This window comes from Cynocephalus volans, chromosome 9 (genome assembly GCF_027409185.1).
Source record: "Cynocephalus volans isolate mCynVol1 chromosome 9, mCynVol1.pri, whole genome shotgun sequence".
NCBI classification, from domain to species: Eukaryota; Metazoa; Chordata; class Mammalia; order Dermoptera; family Cynocephalidae; genus Cynocephalus; species Cynocephalus volans.
In genome coordinates this window covers 92852472-92860905 of record NC_084468.1, presented here as the reverse complement: position 1 = coordinate 92860905, position 8434 = coordinate 92852472, and positions in this window count along the sequence as shown.

The window sequence follows — 8434 nt, the reverse complement described above, 5'->3', positions numbered from 1 at the left end:
TTTTCTTCTGGCCTGCAGAGTTTCTGTTAAGAAACATGCTGTTAGTCTGATGGGGATGCACTTATAGGTGACTTGACGCTTTTCTTTTGCTTTTTGGGGGGTTATCATTTTGTCTTTCAGTTTTGCCAGTTTGACTATAAGGTGTCTCAGAGAGGACCTTTTTGAATTGAATCTGTTTGGGAATCTTTGATCCTCCTGAATCTGAAGATCTATGTGTCTTACAATAACTGGGATGTTTTCTGCTATTATTTCATTGAATATGTTCTCAATGCCTTCACAATGCCTTTTCCTTTCTCTTCCCCTTCTGGAACACCCATAATTTGGATGTTTGTGGCCTTAATGCTGCCTGCTAGCTTTCTTTTGTTTTCTTCATTTTTAAAAATTATCTTATCTTTCTTTCTTTCTTTCTTTCTTTTTCTTCTGACTGCCTGGGTTATTTCAAAAAGACTGTCTTCAACATCAGAAATTCTATCTTCTGCTTGCTCTAGCCTGCTTTTTAAGCTCTTGGTTGTATTTTTCCTTTCATTGAATGAATCCTTCATTCCCAGTAGTTCTGCTACATTCTTTTTAAGGTATTAATCTCTTCTTAAATTTCCTCTCTCATTTAGTTGTGTTGTCTAACTGAATCTTCTTGTATCTCTTTGAGGTTCCTTAGCATTGTTGTTTGGAATTCCTTTTCAGTCATTACAAGGGTTTCCTGCTCTATGGGGTCTGGTACATGAGAATTATTGTATTCCTTTGGCGTTGCCATGTGTTTTTATTTTTTCACATTTCTAGTATCTCTATGTTGATATCTAGTCATTTGGTAGAGCAGTTGCTTCTTCTATTACTCTTGAGTGGGCTGTAAGGAGAGAAACTTCCTCCTGTAGATCTGTTTTATATTGACCATAGAGTGGGGTATTTTAATACCGGTTCTAGGTAGGAGCAGAAGTATACTTTCCAGTGGATACTTTGGCCATATTTAATATCTGAGTTGCATGTGAGTACCTCCATGGCCTAGGCATGGGGGCATTTAATTATTCCTTGCTGAGGTTAGTGACACTGTGTTATGTAATTGATGATGTGGGTATGCTCTTGAGTTCCTGAGAGAAGTGCCTGGGTGCCTGTCACTCTTTGTTGGTGTGGGTGAGCCTGGGTAGGCTTGTTGGCACCCCAGCTAGCATCCCATGACCTTGATTCATGCACTGGAGTGATATGAAAGTCTTCAGCCTAAATGGACAGCACCAAGTGGGGATCCTGGGGGTCAGGATTAGGACCTTTGGCTTTTGGGAGAGTAATGGGAGAGTGCTCAACAGGCCTTCAACTACAGTGGGTGACTCAATAGTGTATCTGGAACTTTAGGCAGAGCCCTACACCTCCATGGGTGGCATTGAGGTACTCTGTAGCTTCACTGTTAAAGTGGGAGATGCTCAGTAGGGTTACTGAATTTGTTTGTGGGTCCCTGGGTTCTCAGTATGGACATTGGGATAGTCTGCAGCACCACTTTTGAAGTGGTATACTCTGGGAGATGTGTTAGTAGTTTAGGATTAGATCCTTTCCCTAAGAGGGATGCTGGGGCCCTATGTCACTGTTCAGCTGGAGTGACCACTCTGGGATATTCTGCTGTGGTTGTGGACAGGCACCTGTTATCCCAAGAGCATTACTGGGACACTCAGGATCTTCTCAGCTGAGGTGGGCTGCCCTACATGAGGTTGTTAAGGCTGTCGGTGGGCTACTGTGGCTCCAAAAGAGATCTCTGATCCCTCTAAAGTTCCTCTGCTGGGGTGGGCAGCCCTGGGTGGGCTCACTGGGTTGAAGATGTGTGCCTGTGCCTAAAAGAAGCATATGCATTCTTTGCTATATCTTCGTGGCTGCATGAAATGCAAGGGTGCCTCACCAACCAAGGTGGTGTGTTGGCAGTGGCTAGATACTTCAGTTAGTTAGTTTTCTGACTCTGGAAATTGTGTGCACTACTTCCTCTGTCCTGAGGGTGGAAACTGTGCTGCTGGAGCACCTATTCCCAGGGCACAGGAGCTGCATGGCTGTGGGTATTGGCAACCCAGCATGATAATGCAGCCACAGGGGAGTGAGACCTTTCTGGGGACAGAATTATATGGTCTTGGGTGCTGGGGCTGATCTCAAATCTGTAACTGCTGCAGAACTCTGGGGCCTGAGGGCTGAGGGCAGTTTAGTGTGTGGCCCTCCCTGGGTCAATTCAGACATGTGTGCCACCAGGAGTTCCTGGCACCAAGCATCTGGCTGCAGAGGCCACACCCAAGACAAGTGTGTGGATCCTCCTCCCCCTCATCATGGCTGCAACATTGATTGTGCATCCCACTAACATAGGGCTGAATATGGTGCCTTGTGGGGCTGCAAGGAGCATGCACTGATCCCCTCTGTCCTGAGGGTGGCACCCTTGCTGCACTGTGTCTCACAGGGCAGAAACCAAGAACTCATCTTGGCCACAAGCTCACTGCAGCAGTCTGGCACCCAGAGGTGTGTCCTTCCGCAAGCCAGCACAGGCACTCATGCCTGCACCAGTTCCCAACACCAAATGCATGGCCGCAAGGGCAGCGCAGACTCCCCCATGGGTTGGGTAGCTGGTCTACTCATCTTCACATGGTCAGAAGCTCTTCCTGGTCCCTGCCACTCCAGAGTGGGGGATGGAATGATGTAGGCCAAGAAGAATTTTTCTGTTCTCTTTGTGGCTATCCTGAGCCTCTGCACTCAGCAAAGTCTCTGCTACTCCCTTGATATATTCCTTCTCCCTTCTTTTTGTTTTTCTCCTCCAAGTGTAGCTGCAAATTCAATGTATTCTCCATCTGTGTGAGAGAAAAAAATGTCTCCTTCTAGTCAGCCATCTTGCCTCCTCCCCACCCTTATTTGTAAAATAGGGATAAATTTACATAGACTGTAAGATTATTGCAAGTGCATAAATACACTTTTTGTGTATAAGTACACAAAACAACTAAGAGTGTCCAACTCAGAGTCAACACTAGCTAACACATTCTCTCTTCTCTTTTTGTCTCTTCTCTGTTGAACATGTCAAGAAAAAAGACATATTGAGAAATGAGAAAAACAAAAATCTTATTGATCATTCAGCTCTAAAAATCTACTATGGAGCATCTGCTTAACCTAGGTTGCCTAGAAGACAGAGCCTGAGACAAAGCTTGAGTAGTGATGCTTGATTGAGAAATGTCAGAGTAGCAAAAAAAATACGAGGCAAAGAAAGAACAAGAAGCAAATAGGTAATGCATTACCCAAAGGTCCTTGCTTCTGGATGGACCTTGAGAGAATTATATTAAGTGAAACAAGTCAGGCACAGAAAGAGAAATACCACATGTTCTCACTTATTGGAGGGAGCTAAAAATTAATATATAAATTCACACACACACATACACACACACACACACAAACCGGGGGGGGGGGGGAAGAAGATATAACAACCACAATTATTTGAAGTTGATACAACAAGCAAACAGAAAGGACATTGTTGGGGGGGAGGGGGAGGGAGAAGGGAGGGAGGTTTTGGTGATGGGGAGCAATAATCAGCTACAATGTATATCGACATAATAAAATTAAAAAAAAAAAAAAACAAAGGTCCTTGCTTCATGAAGAAATAAACCTTCCTTCTGTTACTTGCAAAATCAACAGGCGGGCTATGAAGAAACACCATGCCCCAGAATGGACATAGGAGGGGAAGTGGAAAGGAAGCTTATCTGTCTGTTTCCACCATCTTCCATTGGTCAACATTTGCACATGGGGAGCTTCAGTTTGCATCTGCCAGTTCATACAATGGAACTGCCCGGGTGCCCATGAGGAGTGGGTCTCTTCCACCAGCAGAAGGAATTCAACAAAGGGTGAAGGGATCCAGAGACAGGTTAACCCAGAAGAATATGAAGCAATACTTAAGAAGTGTCAAATAGTATATCCATGGTCATCACCATCTTTTCTTCATCAGAGTTTGCTTGAGTATCACGTGACACCAAATTCCCTTTCTCACATCCCTTCCTGGATGAGGGAGTTCTTCATACATCATGTGTAGAGATGTCATAGCACAATCTGAGACATATAATGACAAACGACTTTACTGGATATTCCATTCTTGTTATCCAGTACAGAGTCATTCACTCTAGGCAATGAGTTCCATTGCTATATACCTGCTGACACAGAGTTGTACACTCATCCCGAACTTTCAAAAGAGCTTGACAATGAGTAAAAATTGGAAACGTTAACCCTAGAGGCATGCTGCAAGAATTCTTGACTCGGAAAAATAGAAAATGTCTCAATATTATTTTGTACCTAATTCCAAGATACTGCACTTGAGTAATAAACTGTTGAGTCCTCAGTACTTTCTGGCACTGTGTAGCTCAGCGCAACTAAAAGAAAATGTACTCACTTGAACTCTGAAGTTAATTATTGTCTGATTTTTCTGAAAATGTATAATGAAGATAATTCTTATCCCTCAGAACACTTTTGACCAGTAAGGGATGGAGGAAGTCGGTGATAGTTACATTTTGAGAAAGAAAGAAAACAAATAATAGAAGGACTTGTGAAAAATCTTATTTTATTTTTAGTCTAGGTAGTTCAGTTTTTTTTAAATCTACTCTCCAGAGGTAAAGATAATGTAAGCAGAATCGCAGTAAGATAAAAAGTTACACTGAAAGTTCGAATTCCATATATTCAATGTGTTCAAGTGTTATAAGACTCCCCCAAATCTTTACATAAATTCATCTATTCCATTTTGTAGTATAATTGCTTAATTATTTTGGTAAAATATTATAAATGCTCACTTAATGAGATATCTGGTAATCCTGGCTCCACCATTGAGTAGCTGTGACATTCTCAGCAAATTAATTCATTCTTTGTTCCTCAGTTTTCTCATCCATAAAACGAAGGCAGTAACAGTTATTTTGGTGATTGATAGAGTTAATTGTGGAGTGGAATAAGTAGTATTAGTATCATAAAGTCATAGAATGCAAAGTAGTTCAAAGAAGAGTCAGAAATCACACCAAATCCACCACACATAAATTATTATCATTAATAATTTAATATTATTTTGGCACATGCTCACAGATGGAAGTCTATACACATACAAAAATACTTTAGGCCACCAAAATAATCTTCCAAAATTTAAATAATACTCTTTTCTATTCTCAAATAAAAATATCAAATTTAACTGTACTTAAATACAACAGAGCTAAGAACTGCAGGGAAAGTAAGGGGATTACTGAAGTGCAGATCTTCTCTAACCAATAGATATTAGCTCTTGAAAAAGGCCTGTATATTAAGAAACAATATTATAAAAATTATTAAGACATAGAAGCCATTAGTTTTTTTTTTTTAATTCTGCTTATTTTTTTATTTTGCTCTGAGACACTATCAACTGTCTCCATGTTTGGAAAGGTAAAGAAATAAACCTACAATTTCTTCCACGCTCCCTATCCTATTCCTTTTCTAAAATATAGTATTTATTTTATATTTTCAAGCTTTATAATATTTATATTCCAATCTTAAACTATAGTTCCCCCATTTCAAAACAAAACCACAAATTCTAGGTTTAAATAAACTGAAGTCTTTCATTCATTTTGTTTGCTTTTGTTTTGTTATTTTTGTTTTTATTACTATTTAGTCTTTTGTTTTAAACCACAGTTTCTTTAAGTGAGCATTCTTTGTTTCAATTTACCCCTTGGTTGTCTGCCTTTTATTATCAAGCAAGTTCTTTCAAGAAGGCCTCAAATGTGCTATATTCCTTGTGACTGCCTGAGATGTTTGTCCCTTTCCTTTATTCTCAGAAGACAACTTGGCTAGGTATAAAATTCTTGGGTCTGGTTCACAGTCTCCATTATAATTTTTATAACCATTGCTCCACTGTCATCTGGCATTGAGCTTTGCACGAGTCAGACCACAGCTTACCCCATTTAATCCTAGTTGCCTGGATTTCATCATTATTTCTTTTTGTAAAAAGAATTCTAAGCACTCTACTCCTTGAATTTTTCCTGTTTGGGAATATCTGCCAGTTGCTTTTATACTTGCATGACAACTTGACTGTGTGTAATGTTCTTGAGACACTTTCTTTCTCAGAATGGTAGCTAGATATTACTTTATTATCTTTTGGTATGGGCTACTTCTGTGTAAAAATCTAAGCCCAGCCTTTAAGTGGTGTGCGTGTGTGTGTGTGTGTGTGTAACTAAAAAACTATTCCTTTACTCTTGGGGCTTAATAACTTAACCAGAATATATCAATAATTTTTCCCTGGAACATGAAGATGAGGTATTTATCCATCTGTAAATTAATTCTCAGCTTTAGTTTAGAGACAGTATCTTTAATTATATTAAATACTTCCTCTGTCCACTTATTTAGATTACCTAACTCAAGTACACCAGTTTTCCTAGTGTTGAACAGTCTTTGTCCTATTTCTTTTTTATTTTCTTCTAGTAGCTTTAATCACTTTTTAATCTATGTTTTCTGAGATTGAGCCTTTCTTACATGAAATTATTTAAGTAACAACTGCATCAATTATTTCTAACTTGTTTCTTAATTATATAGTAGTATTACTTTGATCTCCAATTTTTTTCTTTTTTGGTCTACATTTTTTTACCTCAGTCTGCTGTTCTGTCATTTTATTTTTGAGGCTCTGTTTTATTGAATCTATGATCTTATATTTTTTCATAAAAACAAAACACCTATAGAAAATATTTTTTTCTATTCTATGTATTATGTTTTTCAGAACTGTGTTGTTCTCTCCTTTTTTATATTATGCTTCTTTATCCCATTTCTAGTAAGAGTGTGTTTTTGTGTCTGACATTTCTTTTCATCTCCTTATACTTAACCCAGACAGCTAAACCAAGCCTTTTAATTTATCTGATAAAGCATTAAAATTTTCTCTTTGATTCCGTTTTCATTTTATGTGAAACCTGATTGTGCTCCACACAACAAAGAGGGAATAAGAGGGACAGGAGAAGGGGGAAGTGAAAAGTACTGAGGCCACTAACAGCCCTGTTGGATGGTGTGGACTCTGCTCCTTCTTCTTAGATTTGGTTAAATGCCTTGTACCAGAGTTCTTTATACTTGCTCAGTGCATTCCATTCCTGTGGGGGGCTAATCACAGGCTTCAGAATATTCCCCCAATTCAACGTGGAGCCCACCAGAAAGTCAACCCCTATAGTTCACGTGCATTATTTCACTCATCTGTTCACCCAGTAGGTGTTTCCATCTCCTCGCCTCTCACCCCTTAGTAATATTTCACTTTATGAGCAGGAAACTTTAGCTGGGATTCTCAGTGAACCTCATCTGTCCTACTCCCACCCATTTCAACTATGGTTTGTTTATTCTGCCTTTTTCTCCTGACTTTATTTATTCATGATTCGATAATCAAGAGCTCATTGAAATATGAAATTAAGCCTTAAAAACAAAGGATTCCAAAGGCAACATAAATTCAAAACTGAAGATAGATTATAATCCTCTGAGTAACCGTAAATGATAGAAAATATATGTTTAATGGGGAAAGCTGTTTTGTACTGAGCCAGCCAGAATGGGCAGGTGGAGAGGCCACGGACAGTGCTCATCAAATGCAGCAGCAAATGAGGCACTGGCACCGCTGGCCTTGTGCAGAGCTGCACCTTGGCAATGTAGCTGGGCAAGCAAGTGAATGTCTAAGGGGCTATCAATCCAAGCTGAGACTAAGTTAATTATATTTGAAAAGTCCTAGGTAAGATATCAAGAATCCCATGAATTGAGTAGAAACAATGATAGTGAGATGTGAAGTAGGCAATGATAAGTAAAATAAGTAGACAAGTGTAATCTGCAGAAACTGGGAAAGGACCTAACCAACAGGCTGAGATTCAGGCACAGGATTCAAGGAAAGTGCAGTCAGCAAAAAGGCCAAGATTCAAGAGGATAACAGAGCAACCCAGCTACATAAGGAGAAGAAAACTCAGAGCACAGACCAAAGCCTGAGTTACTGACGTACTAATCTAACAGGCAGTGAGAGCTGGACCTGGGAAAAGTGAGGATGTGAGTTTCTGTACCTCAGCCCTGACTTTCTGTTAACAGCCATTCAACCCATTATTGGAACAACCTGGTACTAACTTTACCACTCAGGATTGGCTTAGGAACTGATCTGGGAAAGAGTCTTCATGACAGCTATATCTGCCTGAAAATGAAAATGACAGAGGCAGAAAAAAGCCTCTGGAAGCTAGTTGCTAAGTTTGTACAGCAATCAAGTTTTGCAAAGAATTCTCCCCAGTTAGAAGGGCAAGATTTTGATTCACTGGAGGTATAGATATGGGCTCCACATAGGTTATTCCTAAAACTTATCATTTTCATAAACCTTACCCTGAGGTTTCAGTTTAGCACAACTGCAATAACCCTTTTATGCAATGTGTTTAAAGACATCTATTTGATCAAATATGACTAGGATGTATTGTTTCTCTTCAGAATTTCCTGACCATCG